General features: G+C 33.4%; 1 protein-coding gene across 2 annotated transcripts in view; it reads left to right on the plus strand.

Moving 5' to 3' along the window:
- LOC113495133 (alpha-2Db adrenergic receptor) overlaps positions 1–24,458 on the plus strand; it is a 383,296-nt gene that overhangs the window by 7,819 nt on the left and 351,019 nt on the right. Inside the window, exon 2 of one of the 2 annotated variants that reach the window (XM_026873732.1) lies at positions 695–925. The gene's annotated coding sequence lies outside the window, so the exon portion shown is untranslated. Of the gene's footprint in view, positions 1–405; positions 926–24,458 lie in introns of those variants that run through there. The other variant, XM_026873731.1, reaches the window with a different exon arrangement.

A 24,458-nucleotide genomic window follows, 5' to 3' on the forward strand; every position in this document is an offset into this window, starting at 1 on the left:
ATTGAACTTCTAAACGGCTGGACCGATATGAATGATTTTTTAATATGGTTTAGATTCACAATAAAAGGGAAAATATGTTATTATTAAGTAAATAATACTGATATGATTTTATTGTTCTTGTTTTACTTCATTCTCTGTTTAATATTAACATATCTAGAAATATCTAAGATGCAGGACAAAGTTTAAATTTATTTAAAATAGCTACTTCTCTGCTCACCCTCAAAAAGAAAAGTGTGATGTAAAGTATTTAAATATTCACATGACGATGATTCACATTTGTATGATTTTATAAATAGATATTTTATTCATGAGAATTATTTACTGTATGGCGGCCGATAATTGCACCGGTCTTACAAATGAGCCTCATTATTTATATTATCGTACATTTGTAGATGTATTATTGTTGTTTTTGTATAGCATAAATATATTTTCTTTTCAATTAAAATTCTAGTAATGCTCGAAACAACTATGGTAAAAGTTGTTTTGCACGTCCAAACTTTTTGGCAATTAACACGTTATCAATAGATCTTGTTTTATTTGAGTAAGTTGTACTAAAATTAAACCAAAAATGTTAAAAGAAAAACCTTGTCACCAATAATAGAGTCAATTACATAATTTCATCTATAAGGTGATAACAAACCACAATTAAATTAATCTAAATATTTTCTCAGTTCCCCGAAAATTTTCCCCGCAGTTTTCCCTTCCCCGCGTTTCCCCGGGAGTTTTCCTCTCCCGCCGGAGCAACCCAGCCGTCCCGAATGGTCAGTCATTTAGGCGCCGTCACCGGGACCGGTCGCCGTTGCAAGCGCCTCCGATCGCTCGTCGTGACTAACCAAAGAAAATAAATAAAAAATAGTGTAAAGTTATGTGTGCTGTGCTACAGTGACAGTGCGTCTTAGTGATTTATTGTCTTCTTTCGAAAAACGTGAGTATTTTTGAGGGTTTAATTTATTTTCTTAAGATATGCGGTTTTTAGGATTACATAGGATGTTGCCCTTCAGATTCCCTTTGCCGAAGGGCTCGTAGTATCGTAAATATTGCTGGATTGTGCTCCGCAGCCGTGTCAAGATTTTATAAAAAGGTTCCCTTGTATTTCTGAATTTCAGTTCGAAACGTTCTGTGAAAAGTGCGACGATTTTCATCAAATTTTTTCTTATGTTATTGACGGCAATGTAATGACAACCTTTTTATATCATTTATCTTAAAAACGAAAGTGTTTTTAATAATATTCGTCATTTAGTTTAAAAATTATCTTGTGGAATTGCCAATCGGTGGTAGAGCATGGCTTTGGACTCCAATGTTTTTATCACACGTTACCGATTATATCTCGCTTGTATTTACATTTTGATGAATTAAAGGCCTTTACGAATAGATTCCGATGTTTACTATAATTTCTTTGAAAGTCTAAGAACTTGAATATATTAACAGGGCATTTATAATCATTTCCGCGTATTCTCTTAGATGAAATGTAGAGTTTTAATGCTACAATGATTATAAGATATTTAGAAATAGGTGCTATAAAAATTGGTCATTTCATTTTAAATATTTTAGGTACAGTATGTGTAAAATTAAGGTTAGAAGACAGAGTTACTTCATTTAAAGTGATTTAAAAAAATGTAGTTCGTTTCGTAAAAATGTAATGGAAAAAACAAAAACTCAAAAATTCAATATTTAATAAATTTAAGTAGAAATATCATGACACGTGTTTCTCTGAACTAATACGAAAGCAATTATTTTGAAAATACTACAGCTATCGTTATTCAATATTTTGCAAAATTTGAGTTTTTTAAGACTCAAATAGAAATTGAGAGATTGATTTTAATTATTTCTTTTCTTATGTGATTTGTTTCCTAGAGTATTTATGAGACAAAATATAGTATTTTATTGAAAGTTAATGCTATGGCAAAATTCGTACATCTAATAAAATTTAACGTAATACGTATTGCGTTGTGGGATTCGTTTGTTGGATTTAGTATTCAGCCCAATTGTGATGAAAACACAATAAACCTGCATGGTATGGAAATTAAATTAAACCAACTAACTGTGTCGATGTAATTTTATTGATTTCATTCAACGAGTTAACCAATTTTCTACTAACTCATTGAGTTTGAATTACAATGAAATTTGTTGGTTTTAACTGAAAAAATGCGTATTTTCGTTATTTGGGTGTTTTATAAGATTTTTTCTCTGTCTGATTCTTATAACTTTAACGTACGCGATTAAAAATTTATTTAAGATCGCAATATGTAAATATTTTACACATAAAAATTGATTTTAACAAAAAAAATCGTTTATATAGTATTTGCCGGTCAAAGCATCTGATTTATATTCACTCAAGTTTAATGAAAAATAATAAAGACACGTGTTTTTTTTTGGTAAAAAACTAAGATTAATTAGAATAAGGTAAGGTATGTAAGATATTCAAAATGTTTGCATAATTATGTGTAACTAATAATAGTCTGTACATTCATTTTCATTTCATACTTTTCCTAGAAAACCATTTGACCCATATTTCGTTCACTCATAGTACGTAAGTACTGACGAACTTACTAAATACGTAAATGTTTAAAATGTCAAACCTGAATACTTAATACCGTAATCTATATCTATCTATACTAATCTATACTAATATATAAAGCTGAAGAGTTTGTTTGTTCGTTTGTTTGAACGCGCTAATCTCAGAAACTACTCGTCCAAATTGAAAACTTATTTTTGTGTTGAATAGACCATTCATCGAGGAAGGCTTTAGGCTATAAACCATCACGCTGCGACTAATAAGAGCGAAGATACAATGGAAAATGTAAAAAAACAGGGCAGGTATAAATCATAACTTATATCTTCTACCCACGGGGACGAAGTCGCGGGCAACAGCTAGTTTAACACATAAAGTATCTGTAGGTACATAATATATACTTAAGTAATTAAACATTTAAATACGCTGACAGAAATAATAACATAAAGTTTAAGATGCACAAAGACTCGGAAAACTAATTTTCTATCTGACTTACTGTTAACTTGTGAAGTTTTTAAACATTTAATACAATACTAGCTGACCCGGAAAACGTTTTGTCATATAATTTATGTCTAGTAAAGTTCTGGTATAGGGAAACATTATATTATATACGAATAAAAAAATAGGGTTTGTTAATTGAACAAGCTTAATTTCTTCTTTCGTAGGTTTACTGAAAGAAATTTATTTGAGCAATGAGCAGTATCGTTGTATTAATATTATAGTGTTCCAAAGTTATGTGATTGCGTATCATTACGATTTCATTTAAAAATAACAAACAGATAATTAAAAAGTCGAGTAAACATTTGAGAAAAGAAACGGTTTTGTAAAAAAAAAACGGTAATTTTGATTAAAATATATGCGCTTGCAGTTCCCGTTATTATTATATAATGGACAATTAAAAGCGACAGTTTAAAACATGATAAAAGGAATAATGTGAAATGATAACCAACTATTTATAAAGTCCACAATTAGACCACTTCACACATGATATACGCAGTTTTTTTTGAAAGAACAAAGAAAGTAAATTACATTAATCTAAATTGTTAAGGGATGTAGTGAACACAGCGGTAGTAAATATGAGTACAATCCAAAAAGTTGTAATCCTAAAAGCATTGTTCTAAAAATACTCCGTACACAGTCTAAAATAATTGTGACTACTGAATGCAGTGGGTTCATGACCTACTTTCCTATTTGTTCCCGCGGGACAAATATTTGTATAATCTGTGGACATTTGTATGGAGTTGTTATGTATGTTATTACCAAACTTATCGTGGCAAGGAGGTTTTAGTCTGTGCATTACAAAAATAACTAAACCTTCGATTGAGTAAAGTGTTATTATAAAAGTAATTTTAAATATTAAACACTTAAGTTTTTTTAACATTTCGTTCTATTTAAGAATGAAACTTTTACGGGGTTATCGATTGAAAACTGGGTTTACCCAAACTGTGAGACATTCAGCCTTCCACGTTAAAATCGTGTTCCTTCAAATCAGGCAAGAACAGAAAACTTTAAGATAGCTCGGAAGAAGTTAGACAGAAGTAGACATCCCCTTCATGTGAACTACAGCCTTAAGTGATACAACATGAAATAAATCGCAACCTAAAAGGCTAAAACTGATTCACAATTCAATATTCGACTTAATTCAATGATTTTTTTTCCATAACTGTCTACCAATAAGGCAAAGGAAATTATATTATATATTCGTATCTGACTCGATCCAAATGAGCAACAGAGAGTTTATAACACAGACCTTAGGAATTGAACTGGACAGAGTAATAAAAAAAGATTTCCCTAAGGAAATCAGGTTATCGGGCTGTATGAGCTGAAATACTAGTCTCGTAAAAGTGTTCGCCTTATTCGTCTAGTTCCACTTTCAGGATTACCTGGAACGTCCAAAAAGTTTCGTTCTGCGATTCCCATTTACATATTACAGGAGTTTTGGGAGGTGATGGTACTTTTGTTTATGATAACTCTTAGCTACAGACTTTGGTGCAATATTTTTAATTGGAAATTATAACATGTTATTATTATTTAGTTTATATGGGTACAGGGTTACAGTGCGGAAATGGGTTAGATTCTTTATTAAAATACTATTTAAAGCACAACAAATGTATAAAGGTATTTTTCATAAAAAACGAATTATATTCTCTGCGAATAGATCTCGTCCATTCGTTACTTGCTGAAAATTTTGAATGGTAAAGACGGTTTTTGGGAATTTTACAAAAATATTTTTAATAATGCGAACTAATGGTTCCTGAAAAAAAAACCAAACGATAACCTATACCTATACATCCAGTAGGTTAACATACAAAAATCGAATTATTCAAAGTACTGGTTCCAACATTGTCTGATAGAACCATAACTAACAATGATTTCTATTTCCTCAACCAAACCAGTAAGTCACAAAACACAGTTATATTAACTTGTAAGTACATTACACGGTCACGAGAACATACAATTAAAGAAACTTGTCATTATACGTAAAGCGACGTCATCACATAAGTACAATGATTAATTTAGTTGCGCCGAGGTAATGCTTGTTACGGGCGATGATTTGCAGACTTGACAAAACCTCTTTAGTAAACAGGTATTTTGTTGTGATAGCGGAATGATATTCAATGACTGTTCCAATGCCAAGATAATAGGGTATTTCATTATCATATGCCTAGCCTTTTCCCAACTATGTTGGGGTCGGCTACCAGTCTAACCGGATTCAGCTAAGTACCCGTGTTTTACAAGGAGCGACTGCCTATCTGACCTCCTCAACCCAGTTACCTGGGCAACACGATACTCCTTGGTTAGACTGGTTGTCAGACTACAATAGGGTATTTGACAAAATGTAAACTGTTTAGTTTGCACAGATAGAATACCAAAAGAATATTGAATACGTATTTTATTATCTCTAAAACAAAAATGTATGGGGATACAGTCATTTAAAATCGTATGACGTCACTTACCAGTACGCTTTTGATAAGCAAGTGATGTTATTTCTTCATCTTAAGTGCTTCTTATATTTCTTAATTTTAATGATGGGATAAAATAAAAATACTTAAGCGAAACATTGTCTGAGAGTAATTTTGACAGTTACATAAAGATAAAGAAATATTGTGAATTCGCTTTACTAGTGCTGTTTACAATGCAAATTCATTCATAATTCAATAAGGTAATACTCACACTATGTCCTATTAGATGAAAAGATGCCCGAATTCGTACAAATTCCCTATCACTTGCATTTAAATTTGGTTGTAAGTATGGTTGAATTTGCTTTGCGCTGGTATAAATTACCTTTAACTTCGTAAAAGCTTTGTTAATGTCACATCTACCATTATTGGAAACGACCTAATTTTCATAATGTGTTACCCCGATGCGGGGTGCAAAACATTTTATTAAATTCTTTAAATATTAAAATTGTGTAAATGGTATTCTATTTAACTGGCACGTAGACCTTTTAAAACTGTTTCATGAATATTTATACGTTTTTCAGGAGTGTCCCACTGAAACCGAGTGTGGAAATTATTAAAATATGCAATTTTAAGTGAATTAATTTGTTGATACATTTGTTTGTGGATTATTTTATTGTGCAGCTGTCACGCTTGTTGACATGTGGCCTTAGTAGGGTCGCCAGATACGTCTGACAATGTCGGACAAACAGAAAATGTTTGAATAAACAACGAATGATTGTCATTTTGAAGTGAACAGATTGGGTAATCTGTGTTCTCTATCTTTTTGAAATGCATTTATCTGATTATTATCACTACTGCTTAGCTGTACCAGCAAACGGTGCAACTAAAAAAGGGGTATGAAAAATAGATGTCTGATTCTCAAACCTACTCAATATTCACAGAAAATTTCATGAGAATCGGTCGAGTCGTTTCGGAGGAGTTCAATTTCGTACACCGTGGCACGAGAATTTTATATATTAGAAGTTTTATTTAATAACGGCTTACTCACGCGTATTTATTGATTTAGGTTGACTAGTTTAGACGCGTGAGTTAGTAAATAATTATGAATCGACCGAAAGCTATTTCTATAATAACAGCTTCTATGTGAGTTGTAATCGAAAATTTGTAAATTCAATTAAGGCTTTCTGATTATTTGTTTATTTCAAAAGTGGTTGTATCCAATCGCACATAATTATGACGATGAATGTAATTCAAATAAATGTAGAATGGAATAATGATTGTTTAATTGTATTCTTTGTGTTTCTATTTCATAGATGAAATATTGACGAGGTACAAAAAAAGACAGAAGATTTTTTCATCTTTAATTTAATAATACGTCTAATTTTTAATCTTAATAAAAACTGACTTAGTGTGTTGGACTCGTGAAAGTGCTGGTTTCGTACTAGAAGGCTTAAGTAAAAAATTAGCCACCCATCAAATTTCTGACAGTACCAACGACATAACATTTATATTATCTACTTGTTGTAGAAGCAGAAACAAAAATATGTCATTATTGAAAATTGTAACTAAAAAAAAGATACCTAGATTTTTTTTTTCAAGTTCATAAAATTGTCTGGTGACAGACAAAACACCGGAGCCTTTGTATTAGTGTTTTGCTTCCTTCTTTGGTTACGGAAACCAAAAAAGACATAAATTTTCAACTTAATATTTTTATGTAGATATAAGCACGACATGTAGCACACAAATTTAAACACATGCTTTGTCCAAGATGGACCCTTTTCCAAACATGGGGTAGTTAATTAAAACGGAATAACTATGATGCGTGGAGTTAGCCGGACTTCAGAACGGAATGGTATGGATTAGTGCGGTTTACGGCAACACTGTCTGCACGTATGTCACAGAGCATATAAGGCAGTATGGCGGTTTGTGTTGCTGTCATTTTGTATGGAATTGGAGAAAGGAATCATTTTTGTGATAAAATAATGCTTAAATGTTAGACATATATTCTCAGTTTGAAACATGTTTATTGTGCCGTGTGTAAACTTAATTTGAATAACTTTCTTTAAGAAATAAATAACATAATTAGACAACAAATAATTCGTTGACCTACATCGGAACACAATAGACAGTAACGCCATCTAGGCAACAAATAAAATACGAATAAAACTCAACAGTTAAATTACATGTAAATTGCAACCCGTTGGGACCACACGTCAGGTATCGAGACACAGCGTACGTAATAAAAAAGGCAGTGGGTTAATTTATTCCGGTGCATTTAATTACTCTGTGGCTGCCTGTTGCATGGAGACGCGCGGTCAATTGCAAATGTTTTACTTAATGCTACGATGCTGAGTGTACATTGACGACTGTACCTGTGTGAAACTGACCTATTTCGCGTGAATTCTGAATTAACGCGCAAAGTTACAGTTGATTATTGGTTAAGATTATTGAAACAAAGAGACGGATGTGTTAATTTAATTTTCTGCCAATTTATTGAATGGCAATATAACGTGTTTTCAATTCTTATGATCATGATTGTGACAGCCAATCATAGCTCTTGAACTCAGATTTATTAGGTCATTAATATTTTGAATTTTTCGTGTTGATACTCTTTAAAATTTTAATTTATTTTTCTGTTTCCATAATTTGCTTCGATTTCAAATATTTTATACATTTTTCTGTATCGTAAGTTTTTTTTTTCAAAGAAGAGTAACAGCCTTAATCCTATGACATAGTTCATATTAAAAGTCCATTATTATAATTTCAATGAAAGTGTAAAACCACGTCACATCACCGACCTTAAATTATACAACAACACAATAAAAATATCCAATCTTTTCAGCCTTACATAACCCAAAAAAAATCATGGAAACTTTTTGCTCGCAAACTTTTTCAGCTGTAACAATTACAATATCTAGTTAACAAGTTTCCCCTGCATATGTACTTTGGCAAGCAACTATTGTTTGCTGAATGCGATCAACGCCTACAATTGGCTTAGTTCGAACAACATTGATATGGCGTTAGTTAACCGGGCTATATTGTTAAACGGTATATGGATATTTACATGACTGTCAAACTATTTCGTTTTTGTTTATATTAAAATAGCTGTTTTAAAAAGTATTTGTGCATCATATAAATGCTTGTCTAACGCGGGGATCGAACCCGCTACACGTCGCGATACGATTGGATGTATGGTTTTGTATTCACGAAATGTGTGAATTGTTATTATAAACGAAATGTGTGAATTGTTATCTATACTAATATATAAAGCTGAAGAGTTTGTTTGTTTGTTTGTTTGTTTGTTTGTTTGAACGCGCTAATCTCAGGAACTACTGGTCCAAATTGAAAAATTCTTTTTGTGTTGAATAGACCATTTATCGAGGAAGGCTTTAGGCTATAAAACATCATGCTGCGACTAATAGGAGCGAAGATACAATGTAAAATGTGAAAAAAACAGGGCAGGTATTGGTAAATCATAACTTATATCTTCTACCCACGGGGACGAAGTCGCGGGCAACAGCTAGTTATAAATAAAATGCTATCTTAATATCAAAATTCGATACGAAAAATCGATCCAACTGTTTTTGCAAGGCAACAAAAAGCATTCGTTTTCAAAACCGAAAGCTAGCCTACTGCGTGATGGGTGATTAATGTACATATTACATAAATGTAATCGTAACGTTTGATAGATTTCTATTATTTTTCAAGATAAGATATGACTCATAGTGTAAAACATGTGCTTTTAAAATGTACCAAGCCTTTATCTCAGACAGAAATTCAATAGATTGATCGCAGTTATTGATTTATTTTGATAGAGTATGTTGATTCAGTAGTTTTTGATTTGGATATGTGTGTAGTTTCTAAAACAATCCGTAATTTATGTTTCCTGTAGAAGATCTCGAAAGTTCGAAAGTAGCGTTAAGAAAGGAAGGAAAGGAAAGGCGGGAAGAAAGGTTCTTTGCCCAGCATGCTTGCAAGCTTTTAAACAATATTTCGTAAATAGCATTAAAGTTATTAAATAGAGCAAATTAAGAGGAAGGATGGAAATAAATAAATCTTTTACTCTTTACCACAGCATTGCTAAACAAAGCACAGGTAGTAAAGTTACATGTCAAAAACACTTTGTGTGACGTGGCTCAAGTTCGATTCCCGCGTTGGAGACGCGTGTGATTCACGAATGCCTGTTTTGAGTCTGGATATCTTTGCATGTGATTTGCATTTAATATTACCCCCCATTACACAAGGATACAATCTGTACTGCATTAGTAGTTTTAAAAAGAAAAATTAAACATACACAGTTCTTAGACAGCATACAATTCTTCATAATATAATTTAAAAGCATGACAAAGAACTAGCCAAAACATTTGCGTTCCGTATTTGCAGATCTTTAATTCGGATCTCTCATGCAATGTTTAATAGGAATAACGTAAAGTGCACATTATTATGTTTCCCGCGGGTTCCGTGACAACGCATATATTATCCGGAATTAACGCTTAAAGGAGTTTTTGCGAACACTCTTCTATAAATTGTTCTATATCTTTCGAGATTTCATTGGTAGTTGGTAGTTCAAACGTAGTGCAGGACATCCTCAGGCACAGTGGAGTGATGGCTGGCAGGAGCTGGATGCGAGTAGCCTAAGATAAATCTCGTGGCTGCGGTTGCGAAGCCCTATGTCCAGCAGTAGACGAATATGAGCGTAGACGATGATGATGATGATGATAATGATAAGTTTTACTTTTGGTGATCGTTTAACGAAGGATGGATTATTGGGAGTTGGGGAGTGGTTATTCTGTAGTTTCATGACATGAAACTAAAAGGAGGGATAGAAGGCAGAAAGGTCAGATGTGGAAAAGCCCAGGTTAAACATAATTTGTAATCAGAATTAACACATTTTTAAACGAAATAGTCTAATAATTTTTGTTAATAGATTTAAGTTGTTCTATAGATATAATGTTGTCATTTTTTATTTGTCAATTTCATTATTAATTTTAAACCTGTGTTGACAACAATGCACTATTTAATTTGTACGCCAATAATGGCAAAACATATTGAAACTAAAATCTTATTTAACCATCTACATTTCCATGTAAAATGTTACATATGTTTCTACAAATAAATATATCTTTATCTTTATCTTTAAAGGATAGTTTTTATTCCTATTTTATGTTCCCGTGGAATCATTTTCGATATGTATCGGGCGGGCCAACGAGCAATAGCTAGTAATTTATAATTGTTGGGCATATTCAGCTCTTCAAGTAGACTGCACCCAGACAGTTCATATGTTCTAGGTAAAGATGCTTCTAGGAAAAACGAGGATAGTCGGAAACGACCTATGGATATTAGTTCTCGCAATTGTACTGGCATTATACTACTTCATGGAGCTAATAATTTCAAATAATTACATTATTATGTAATAAAGTTGTTCTCTCCTGTCCGTGTTTCGGAAGGCAAGTTACATTGTGGGTCCCGGCTGTTATGCATCTTTGACAGTCGTTACAGGTAGTCAGAAGCTTGAAAAAGTCTGACAGCCAGTCTAACCAAGGGGTATCGTGTTGCCCAGGTAACTGGGTTAAGGAGGTCAGATAGGCAGTCGCTCCTTGTAAAACACTGGTACTTAGCTGAAACCGGTTGGACTGGTAGCCGACCCCAACATAGTTGGGAAAAGGCCAATGATGTAATAAAGTTGTTTAACGTGTGTCGGTCCCTATATATGCATATATCTTTAAAACTATGCGATCTCCGTCTAATTATACCTATTTATTTAAGATCTTTAAAACTACGCAAGGGAATCGGAATCTACGGAACTACAAATCTTACCCGGTTTTTCTTGAATAGATGGAGTAATTTTAAAGGAATGCTTTCAAGTATAAAACATCTATAACATAGTTAATAAATATTAATAATATACTTCGAAAAGTACTGTTTTACCGTTAATGACAAAAGCCAGGGAACGTAAGTAATGATACTCGAAAGGGTACCTTTTCAGGAACAGTACGTTGTACTTAAAGACACTATATATGGCATTCTTAGAAGTGTTCTATAACAGGCATAGCCGGGGTATTGACTTCTGTTCGCCGAACTGTATAAATAGAAGTGTCGTATTCACTTGACCCGGTATGTTCTGTGTGTGAGGTCTTTAGCTCAAGACAGGACTAAGTGACATTTGTATACGCGATGGCTAAATATTTTTTTTTTTTTTGTTGTTTTAGGCAGTCGCTCTTTGTAAAATACTGGTACTTAGATCCGGCTAGACTGAAAGCCGACCCCAAGATAGACGGGAAAAGGCTAAGATGATGATGTTGTTTTAGGCAAGTTATACGTCTTGATCTAGATATTTAAATATGATCTATATTCTATGATCTAGATAATAATAATAATAACGGTGCCTTCAAGCGTATTCATCGGAATTTCCCGACTAGTTTCGGACCCAACCGGAGTCCTTAATCATAAGCAGACGCGCGACGGGATCGCGAGTTGAGTTTCTTTTAATACTCCCTAATTACTAAATTTAATTCTAGTACCGTAGGGTTTCTTAAACATTAAAGTAACTACATGCAAAGCTCCACGCACAGTCTAAAAGAATATTCAGAATATACGTCATCTAAGGCAATCCCATAACGTAATACTTAGAACTATAATCAGCATTATGCTTATAATCCTTTACTCAAAACGTAGCAATAACTGTTGTTAGACTTGAACTCCGATGTGAGTACCACTTAGTTAAGTAATTAACCGTAATCCAACCACAGTTAAAGTTTGTTACGAGATCCGACTTAAGTTGCGCTTGTTATAATTATAAATACTTCGGTAAAGGGCTCTTAAGTACTTGGGCTCGTGACATTTATTAAGGTAACAAGAAAAGGTAAGAATTTGTTTATGGTACTGTCAGGAACGAAAGGTGATGAAGAAATTGACGTATATTGTGTAACTTAAATGATGAGTGAATAGCATTGTTTATGTGCGAGTCGTACTCGCTACGTAAGGGTTTCGTAATGAACGATGGAAAAAAAACTAATTTACAATCACAAATAGACAGCCATCACATTTATGACCGTGACGACCTGATTTCAACTATTTTATTGTATGTACCTTTGTTTTTGATTGTCCATTGGTCTTGGTAGATACCTACACCCACTTAATACAAATATGTTTTTTTTTAATTTGGCAGTAGCTGCTACGAAAGGATAATTGCCTATGTACACACAAGCACTTATAACCAGCTTCGTGCAAAGATGTTCATCTGGATCCAGTAAGGCTGAAACTTGACTCCAATATTGTACACGTATTGTTGTAGAAATACCAAGAATGTATCCTGTGTGTTACTATTTTTTCCCACGTTTTTTTTATAAATTCGATATTTATAAGATCTGCTGATATGTAGATTTAATATAATTATTATAACATCAGCTTCTATCTCGTGGTGACTAAAGGTAGAATTTTATACCTGAAAAAAATATTCTTGATCGAGAAACTTTTATATTTTTAAGCGAAAAAAGCGCAACCCAACACACAGCTATAAAATTATACAAAATATCAATTAACAAAAGATAACATCGTTCAAAGTGAACAGGATACGGCTTTAACTTTTTTTGGGATTACCTTGAAAACTTCTATCCCCGATTTATTAATAAAAAGGAGTTTTCCCGCGGGGCATGTATACATGTAAGGTATGAGTCCTATTTCCGGAGATCGGGGGCATCCCGAGGGCCTCCTGTGCCTTCTTTATTTTTATTCACTGTCAGTGCAGTTATACCTTTAGGGATATCGATTAGGTGTGTCGAATCGATATGTTGTATCGATTTGAGGAAGTTTATGTTGCTTGGTTTAACCTTGAATTTCATTACATTCTTGGTCCTTTTTACTATAAGTTTTTGATAGATATTTTTATTTGTACTTTTAAAAAGATTTCCAGTTCCGATTAGCGGTTATTTTTTTTCTGAGAATGAAACCTAACCTCAAATAAATGTCATAAAGTTTTATTCACAAGATCACCCTACAAGGACTACATCTAAAATCAATACCAAGATTAACATATATCGTTATTCCATTCGTAATTAATTCCGTTCAAGTTTACTAAAGCAACACCCTGACACACCTTACTGTTGCATAAAGGACTAAACACAAGCCATACATCCATCTATCTATTGTTACTCCACAATACATCAGATTACATAGTTGTGCAGGCCCCGATAGCGATTACTCGACAATCGTATTATAAGCTTGATATAGGTCAGTCACAAAGACATGTAATGAGGATACATTGACCCTTTCAATAGATCCAGAATGTTCTCGAAATTTCTCGATCTTTTAATGTTTGTTGCGAGTAATCGTTGATGACGTTTTTGATATCTCGATTTTGACGGCGATTATTTTTAAGGATATCTTGTTTTCTGATAAATTTTATTTATGATTATTATTTTTTCATATTTTATTTCATTATTTATATTATAATATTTCTTATTTTATTATTATTTCTTCTTTTTGTTTGGAATTACTTAGTAATTCTTCTCGTTGTTGGTAAATTATTGGGAAGATAAGGGTTTTATGTGTCAATAACGTCCATTTATTAATTTTTTGGATAATATCTTTAAAAAAAGACTTAACATTTTGGAGTAAGAAATTAACATAAATACTCAATCATTTATTGCATTCCATATGTTACAGAGATGTAATAGAACCGCATAATGCATTAAATGAATAATTTACATTGCATACTGTGATAGTTACATTCAATAACTACGAATATGGCCACCTACTAACATTCAAGGGCCTGTTTTTCAATCGCTTTCACATTATGGAGCAATAATGGAACACCACAATGGTTCATCATGAATGTCATCAAATTGACAAACCATACAAAGATGTTTGTCTTGCCAAAGAATGGTGAACTTCCTTTTTAACACCACACGAGATATATAAGCCACTAATGAAATAACTTCACACGCCGTTTCGCAAGTTTTACAACTGAATAAAACGATTCGGCCAACTTCGGGTAACTTTGTGAAACTTCGGCAAAGTTCGGTGGACTTCGGGCGTTTCCGTAAAGTTTCTGGTGTCAGGTATCAACCGAAGCATTCTTTAATATATGGGCCACTGTCCACAGTTCGCAAAACTTTGGTGGTTTTTGTGAAAATTTTGATTACTTTTCTCATTGTTTTAAGTAAATTATTGGTATGGTCGCCTTGGAAATTGGAATTCATTTGTTTCCTTCGATTTCAAATTTCGTTCGAAGTTTTGCATGTTTTACTTCTTCTAGATCTTAAATTGAGATTTTTTTCCGAACCTTATGGATATGTTTCCGTTCAATTTTCTTATTTACAAAAAAATGAAAACCTTTACTTACATGATGAATTTTTTTTCGCTTGAGTTATATAATGACAATTATCTGTATTCTGAATAGGTAATAGTTTTTTCTCATAAGAAAGTCACCACAAAACCACATCAACCAGACTCAGTATTAGGGATCTTTTTCATTTTTCCTTAACTTTAATACATTCCTGATTGCCAAAAGCATCACGACAAACCAAATATTTAACTCAAGCAATTGAGGTCGGGTGAAGTGCTCAAGTTATTAGTAATAATTGTACGTCGGGGAGACTCCCCAGGGTGGCTGATTGTTAAAACTTCTTAGCGAGACATGAACTTTGAAATTAAAATAAAAAACGACTTCCGCATCGGAAAGATGCTTAACTATAAAAGTTGGTGCGATCGCAACGTTGCTCTGCTTCGCTCAAGGGGCCAGACACGTCTTAATAAGATGGTTGGTGTGGAAGTGGGACACCGCTCTACGTACAGTATGCCGTCCTATTCACACAACTGCTACAGTCTCACTTTAAGCGTTGGTAGGCCCTCAGTTAGTGATAGTTTGGGTGCTGTTGCTGCCGCTGGAGAAATAATAAGTTTTTTGTTATAATTTTTCTCCGTCTTTGCATCGGAAGGCGGACGGAAAATGTTTTTAATTTGCGATATTTCTTTTAGCGTTCTTTGACAGTTCGATCTGGTGACTAAAAATGTTTTCTTCAGTGCAATCTTTCTTTCCTTTGATATGTATTGAATGCATTTGTTTATCAATATTAAATTCTGATGTTTATACCTTGAATAGACCTACACATAAAGAGCCTTCAACCTACTTTTACTTTAAAGATATATTTCTCATTCGCATGGCAAAAAGGCCAAAAACACAATTCCCGATGTAGAATCTAGTTGTTCTCAATTTTCCCCTCTCATATCAATTCCCTTTCTTCAATCAAATCCTGTTTCTTATTTTGTTTACCATTTTCATGGGACCCAGTAAAGTAGAGGCGATATTTTTGATAGTGTAACCCAGTTTCACGGCAGCCCCTTGAGGGCAAAATAAGAAATACCCCTTTATCTATAACATGCAAAATGCTGAGTTTGTGTTCATGATTTGTCGAAGAATAATATTGACGGTGAGAGCAAATGTGTTACAATATTTTGATGTTGATTTTCTTGTACCAGCTGTATAACGGTTGACTGAATTATTATTAGTTAGTCAAAGACTTATGGTTTGTTAGTCCCATAAAATTGCGTCAAGTTTGGCTCAGTAGTTTTAATTTACAGATTTTTTGACGTTTGTTGTTAAAAAAAACTACCCATTTTGTCTTCCTATATATTACAGACGCATGCAACGGACTGTAAATAAAAACTTCTGAAAAAAACTTCACGCAATTTTATGGGACCAAATTACAACTGTTTCACGTTAAATGAATAAAGAATCACCAAATTCGGTTCATCCAGTCGGACAAACATACAAAAAAACAAATACAGACGAATAGAGAACCCCCTTTTTGAAGTCGGTTAAAAATACTGTTGGTGCCTTTCGTGTATATGATTCAAAATGTGTCAGCAAATTGTCGCGCCAAAAATCTCTTATTAACGAGGGACTTTGTGTAACAAAAAAAGAAAAAGAGTCGCGATCTTTGTGCGTCTATAAATACAGTGATGTTGCCAGCCAGGTTGCCAAGCTAACCAAGTCTGGCAAATCCAAGTCCTGGCAAGTTTGCCAAGTCAAGTGTTCCCTGGCATCCCACAAGTTGGCGTTAATTAATGAAGCCTACATTCAATCCGCTACTATTTAAACTCAGCTTGGCAGACGTTGATTTAAAGGCTAATAAATTTTATTTGGAAAAAATGCGGCTGCTGAAATAGTTTCAGTTAATTATGCGGTTTTAGAGTTGTCTGTTCAAGCTGGCTTTTATTGTATTTGTTGAAAAAAAGTTAACTTTGGAATATTTTTTGGGTTCTGTACCAAAAGGGTAAAATCGGAAATGAAGTTTCGCTCTTCATCTGTCTGTCTATCCGTCCGTCAGCAGACTGTATTTCGTGAACATAAAGAGAACTAAGGGTCGAGGCGAAACAACGAAGCAGCAAAGAAGGTGATCCATCGTTCCATTTCCTACCTTGAGCTCTTGAAATACCTATTTGTGCTTCAAGCTGAATACTGTGACTACCCTAAAAAATAAACTGGGTTGATATTACTGTAATACAGAACGCCACCGAACGCTCACTAAAAGAAAACTAAAAGAAAATTGTGCCCCAATTGAATTTGTTATACAAACTACGAAAGTTAACGCCAAATTGGCTTCCTTTTATATTCCGCACTACACACAACGCGACAAGGACAGCAGAGTAAATAGAAAAGGATGGAAAGTCTTTACATATCGTTTCATATCGTGGATCGTATTTTTGTTAAAAACTGCACATTGATGTAATTGACGCGTAACACTTACCATAACTAGTTAAATGTTAGTCGAACTTGCAATACCTAGGTTATCTACATGCAGGTTAGAAGACAACAAATTTGCATCAAAAATTGGTCTTCAATTAAATTTATGCCCGACGACCAGCCTTTTTTAACCTTGATGTTTATTTTCGTTATTTGTTCTTCATCATCATCATCATCATCATCATCTCAGCCTATCGCCGTCCACTGCTGAACGTAGGCCTCCCCCAAAGAGCGCCAACCATCCCGGTCCTGGGCCAACCATTGGTTCTTACAGTTCATTAATTGTTGATATAAAGTCTAGCTCGTGGTTCATGAGAATGCAGCTTGGTTGACAAGCAGACGGATAGATAGACTAGCAAAAGCCTTGCTTTTTGGATTCGAAACCCTTATGAGAGAACCCTTAACCCCAATAGAAAGCGATTGTTATTTTGATTAAAACAATGGTATATTTTGGTTTTAAGAGTTGATTGTCTACTAGTACTTATATTTGAGTACACGTTACCTAAACCTCTATTCTTGTAGACAGCTTTATCTTTTGTTTCCAAAATAAATTAGTTTTAGAACATTATTCTAAGACGACACATACGGTTTTATAAATCAGCGCAACTATTCAGACATCCAAGATTAGTTAACCATATCATTTAGAATTATAAGATTAATCTTTAAAAACAATAGGAATACGAGATTCATTAATTTAAATAGAACAATCACATGAATGTCTACTCTAGTTTCTTTAACCAAATATATCTAAGGCTTATTGTACACGAAGCAACATACTATCACTTCAGCCTTCCACACTACTGTCGTGTCACCACGTGTTATTTATTTAAAAAATATATACATATATATTTATAAAATGCAATTCGGTACTAAGTCCAACAAAATTACCTAGACATAGATCGTCTCTTGGATCTCGTTCTGAAATCTAAATTAACTAACAATATACAATTTTATATTCTAGGCGGATAGTGGCCCTGGCTGCTATACCGGAGGTCGTGGATTCGATACCCAGCCAAGACAAGTTTATTTATTACGAACATGATCTTTTTTCGTTTGTAGGAGTAATTTATCTATAATATTTATATATTTAGATAACATATAAGTACGTTTATCAGTTATCTAGCACTCACAATACAAACTTTACTTACTTTGGCACTAGATGGCGTTGTATAAAAGATGTAGAACATTATTACTGATTATAAGTAGGTGAGTGTATAAAGGGCCTAACTCTCCTAGTCAAATAAACTTGCAAACCTAATCCCTATCACGTGAAACTATGCGTGCCCGCAAAAACCACAACCAATTACGATACACAGATAATATAATAATCTATTGTATAATGATCAAATAACACTTATAACCTACCATACCTGTAAGAGTGAGATGCCGCTCTACGCTATATACAGCTATCTCGCTTTAACACCTATATTAATATGAATTGAAGATGTGGTGGTGAACCTTTGGTATAAGGGTATTAAACAAAGCCGTAGTGTAATCTATTGTGCAGGTTCTGACTGGTTTTGGTCAAATATAATTAATTATTCAATGTAAGTAATGTTATAATATAATAACGGTATTGTATTTGAATTAATTGTGCATGTTATGATTGTGTTATATTTATGTTTGAATGCGAATGAGAAAAGACGAAACATATACATTTTTATTAAAATCGAAATTGAAGCCGTTGTTCAATCTTGATCTAGATTTTTTGTATTTGTTTTAGTAGCGGTAACAGAAGAACATCTACTCTGAAAAATTCAATCGCCTAGCTATTATGGTTCATAAGATACAGTCTGGTGACGAACGGATAGACTAACATCGGACCCTCAACAATTTTGGTTAAACTTTTTATCCTTAATATTTTATATTTCTCAGTTTGATAACAGTATACATTGTTATTTTTGAACGTCCAAAAAATAATATAAAAAAATTAAAACTCAGCATTACAATAATAACTAAACCCATCTAAATCTATTCGATTTCCATTCCCGCTGACCGTCCAATATAGGGCCGAATTAACAGATTATCAGATGAACGCAGTAATGAGAACCGAGGCGCCAATTCCGAGGTCCAAGGTTCATTACTGTAGTAAATTGTACGGTAATCGTGTATTAGTTACGTGCACGAAATCCTGATACATGTATTGTGGTCTTTGGTCCTCTAAATGGTTATATAACCCATGTGGTCTGAGGCCACATGAGGCTACTAATTACTAATTGTGTGCAAGTTTGAATGAGATTTGAAGTCTGGGATAGGCAAAGTGAGATGTTTTTGGGTTTTTCGTTTATCTAGTTTTTTTGGGATATTTTTTTTGAACTATCAAACTGACATTTGTTTTTTTTTAACTAAGGACATAAAAAATACGGGAAATTTGAGAAGGTATCTTTTAAAATAGGTATACAGATCGTTACGGATCTTGGGTTATTACGTCAAGTATCTATTTTATAGATTTATTGTACACAATAAAAGTAAAGACAATCATAACGTAGAAACCTAAACCATCACGTCTAATAAAATAAACTACTTTTTCTGGAGACTATACTGAATATACAAAAAAAAACAACCCTTCCGATTCTCAATACTAACTACTAAGATATAACACTATCATTATCTTTAGAACACTTCACACAAATCTATCCAGCCTCCAACCATCACTCAGGTCTTAACCCCCCCCCCCCCTCCCATACATTTTCCCCGACAACTGTCAACTCGTAAACTTATGTTAAACCTTTAATTAAAGAATAAGCCGGTAACAAAGGCGCCGATAAAACTTGTGACAGTAAAGTAGAAGTCCATCAATTTAGTCCCTAAAATAAACGTAGCCTCATTACTCTTAAACCTCATTTATCTATGTCTAAAAGGCTTTGTGGAACAGAAATGGGACTTAAAAAATCTCTTTTTTATAGCGTTTTAGAGGTAAATCCTAAACTTACCGTATTTTAGTTTGGGATAGCCTTTAGCTGTGGATGTATTTCAAGGTCAATGGCTGGACGGAGTTCTGTTACATTTGGAATAATAACGATTTAAAAAAATAACTAATAATGTATTATGGAATTTGTACCGCGTTGGGTTCGCAAACGTTTAAGTCACTCACCCAGACTGAGAGCAAGCATTCGTAGATCAGGCACTCGCGATTCAATATGTAAACAGTTTAGCAAAAGTTGGAGGAACAATCCAAGAGCTACAGTTCAAACTTTATTAAATAAAGCTACTTTTAGAATACAAAATAGACAAGCAAATATCTATAACAATACTCCACACTTTGAAGACCTAATAATCTATACGCAATTCTTGATTAAAAGTAATTAAAACCACAATTTGTTCAATACTATGCCCAAGATTTGAAAAGAAAACTCATTTTTCTTCTACAATAACAATATAGAATTACGGAAAACAAATCCAATACCGATACTAAAGTGATCCACGATATTCCACAAATCCGAGTTGAATTAAAATATTTGTTACGTCATCAGAACTCAGGTTCAAATTGATGAGTCAGCTTTGAGAGGGTTAAGGCTTTACAAAGGATTTTTATTAGGGGATTTTACGGAAAAATTGCTTCGGCAATATTTTTTATTTGACCCCATTTTAAAGGTTTTACACCTAGGTATAGGGCTGGGGAGTTTTGAGCCCGTTATTGATTTAGTTTGATGTATTTTTTGAAAGTTATTGCTTGATATTTGTGAGTTATAGTATGCTAATTGGAATATTAAAAATAATAAAAAAATAATCTTCCATATGAATGCTGCCAAAATAAATTATAGAAGTTTCTATTGGAACATCATTTCTAAGACCTTCATGTTTTTTAAAGATCGATTATAATTGCAGTTCCCTTTATCTATAAATTTTATTGATTAAACACATCAAAATTCCATACAAAAACTACCACCTACACTGTCAGACTTAGCTAATTCTATTTCCAACAATGAAACCTCAACAATAGCCCCAGCAATATCAACGTTACTCCAGAAAAAATAAAGTGGGACTAACAACACAATGTCAACAGGGGCGTGTCGCAAATCACTTGGAATCATTTCGCCGTTTCCTGGCCAGGGTAAGCAGAGATCCATCTTAATTTTCCCTTGGTAACCCAGCCAGCCCAGGGTGATTTCCCCTCAGTAACACTGGGTGATTTTTCACGCTGACCAACGGAAAGGGTGGGTCTCCGAATTGGATTTGAACACAAAAGCCTGTATTAAGTGATGTTTGTAGCTGAGGCTATTGTTGTTAAAATGTGTCCGACAAGAAAACGCTTTTTAGGGGTTTTCTGTGTATTTTTTTTTCAGGGTTTTAATTTCGAAATTGTTTATTTTGCGGTGAGAACTGTGTTAGAGTTGCGAGATTATTTATAGACAGTTATTGTTTATGGAGTTGTGTTGGCAAATTGATTGAATGATCCCTGGTCATCTTAAAATTGAAGGTGTTTGTAAAGTACAAACATTTTAGTATTAAGAAGAAGGGTTTAATTTTATTAATTCAAATATACATCAGTGCTAAATGAAATCATACATAACACAACTGCATTGGCATCGCACTGTATAAACTAAATCCGATACCAATTGCACCACAATCGCAGCTCAAGAATACTCCTCTAATAAAATACAAGAATGATGACATGGCAAAAGCTACAGATCAGATTCCGTCAACAGCGGAATTATATGAGCGCCATGCTCATACATCAGGTGAACATTATCACAGCAGTAAACTGTGTGGAGTGGTGCCAACGGACCTAGTCTCAGCGACACACCCGTAAATAAACTCGACTATCTGAGGTTGAAATTTTGTAAGGATTATGTTGTTGTGATTTGTTTGTTTCTCTGATTGTTTTTTAATGGGCTTGGGCAAGAATATACCTATATATAAACTTACAAAAAAGGTAGTGATATTTTTAATTCCGATATTACGGTTTCAAAAAAATGTATGCATGGTGTAGGTTTGATCCCAACGTAAGATGGGTCCAATGGGTTTTTCAAAGTTACATCTCATCTCAGCCTATCGCCGTCCACTGCTGAACGTAGGCCTCCCCCAATAAGTTACATGTTCTTTCTTAATCTATACTTCTATACTAATATATAAAGCTGAAGAGTTTGTTTTATTGTTTGTTTGTTTGTTTGAACGCGCTAATCTCAGGAACTACTGGTTCAAATTGAAAAAATCTTTTTGGGTTCAGTGGACCATTAATTGAGGAAGGTTTTAGGCTATATAAAATCACGCTGCGACTAATAGGAGCGAAGATACAATGGAAAATGTGGCAAATACGGGGAAAAGTATTAATCTTAGAGGGCTTTTATTCTAAAATTCCTAACTTATATCTTCTAACCACGCGGACGAAGTCGCGGGCAACAGCTAGTTATATCTAAGACACTACTGACTAAAGGTGAATAAAAAAATCGTGAGGAAGACTGGATTCCAAATATTGGAATCTGAAATCACCCTCAGTGGCTTTAGGGTCGCAATTCGACTGTGTACTAAATAATAAATATTCTATATTTAATGATAAATATTTTCCATCAAGTTTTTGAATTATCACACATTATTTTCCAAATTCACAAGATACATGTTCCTCTGACGCGACAAAGACTAAGTCAGTGCATACCAAGCTGCATGCAACATTTTCGCTTATATTTTGTGTCCATTTATCACGAACAATTTCTCGTTGGACAATTACCGAGGATTTCCATACTAATTGACTCTTTGTGAAGTTAAACCTCTCATTTTGCTAGCGTTTGAGTTATCACAGAGTTTAATATGCGATGCTTCGTGTATCGCTAGCTCATCTATGATGCGTTAATAGGAAAGTTGTGACTCAAAAATGGTCTTCTCTAGTTATTAATAAATAGCTAGACTATTTTTGTTTAACTATAATAATTATTAAAATAATCTTCAGTAAAAGTACTTATAAATAAGTTTTTTTTTACCAAAATTGGTTATAAATCTAATTTAACAAGAGTTAAAAACATTTTCTAGTTCCAATTTTAAATCATGTTTTATTTTTTATGTTAAACTATTTCTTTTCCTATTGCTACTACACACATAACGAGAAAAAAATATTAAACTTTGTCTTAGAAACAATTTTTTTTTTATAAATAGCCAATAAATTACTATGTATATATTCTTTTTCATGAAAAAAGAAAAACACTTGATTTATACTTATATTTTTTATCAAGGAAGATGAACGTTTATGTAATATTTACGAAAAACAAATAAAAATTAACTTGTACAACAGTGGCGTCATTTTACGTCATTTTTATCATGGCGACACCGGATGTTACGCGTTTCTCTTATCAGGATAAACTTCCGGCAGTCAGGGTTACGGCTTTGTTTCATGTTTAATATTATTCTAAATATGAGAGGCTTTTTGGTAGAAAGAGAAAAAACATTTATTGCTTAAGATGTTTTACTTTTCATCTATTGAAGATTATTGAGAAATGCATTTTTGCCTTTTGATTTGCACTTTTGCAAGGACATGTTAGCATGCAAAACAAACATAGTTATTAACTTTTAAAACGTTATTTTTTTATAAAAAGTAGTCCTCATTTATAATCGTAATATAATATTTTCTCCACATAATATTTCACTTTGATAATCCTTTTAAATTATTTTAATCTAAACTGTAAACTAAATATATAAATAGTTAGGACTTATAATCTTTTACAAACATTTAAATTGACGACAACTGCTCTCAATTATTAGAAGACACCTGAGCTCAATGTTATGAAACTTATAGGTTTATAAAATTACCTTCTCCTTGAAAAAGAAAAGACCTGAAAAACTTGAAAGGTTAATTGCAAGTTAAACTCGTGATACTAAGCCTTTGTGTTCGAATTCTATTCATTGAGATTAATTTTCATTTTAACTATCTAGCACAGGTCGTGAGGTACAGCCTAATGACAGACGGGCAGACAGCGGAGCCTTAAGCAAGAACCGCTCGTCGAAACAATTATGCAATGACTACAGAAAAACTGTCATCAACGAAACAGCTTTTAAAATAATAGGAGGGCCAAGTTTCTTTTTTTGGCTGAGACTAATAAAATAACATACCTACCTAAATAGCTTACACTAATTTCTCTCGAAAAATAATTATTCTGCAAAATCGCTTAGTATTCTCTATTCTGCATGACTAGACCGAGTCGCATTGAACTTTCATTAGCAATAATTATAATTAATCAGACAATTAAGACCATCCCTGCTGATTACCTAGACTTACATTACATTATTAGCCACAGTCATATCAATACTTGACCATAACTCATGTTGCATGCGTCGTTTATAAAACTCATAAACGAACTCTGCCCAA

This window comes from Trichoplusia ni, chromosome 6 (genome assembly GCF_003590095.1).
Source record: "Trichoplusia ni isolate ovarian cell line Hi5 chromosome 6, tn1, whole genome shotgun sequence".
NCBI lineage: Eukaryota > Metazoa > Arthropoda > Insecta > Lepidoptera > Noctuidae > Trichoplusia > Trichoplusia ni.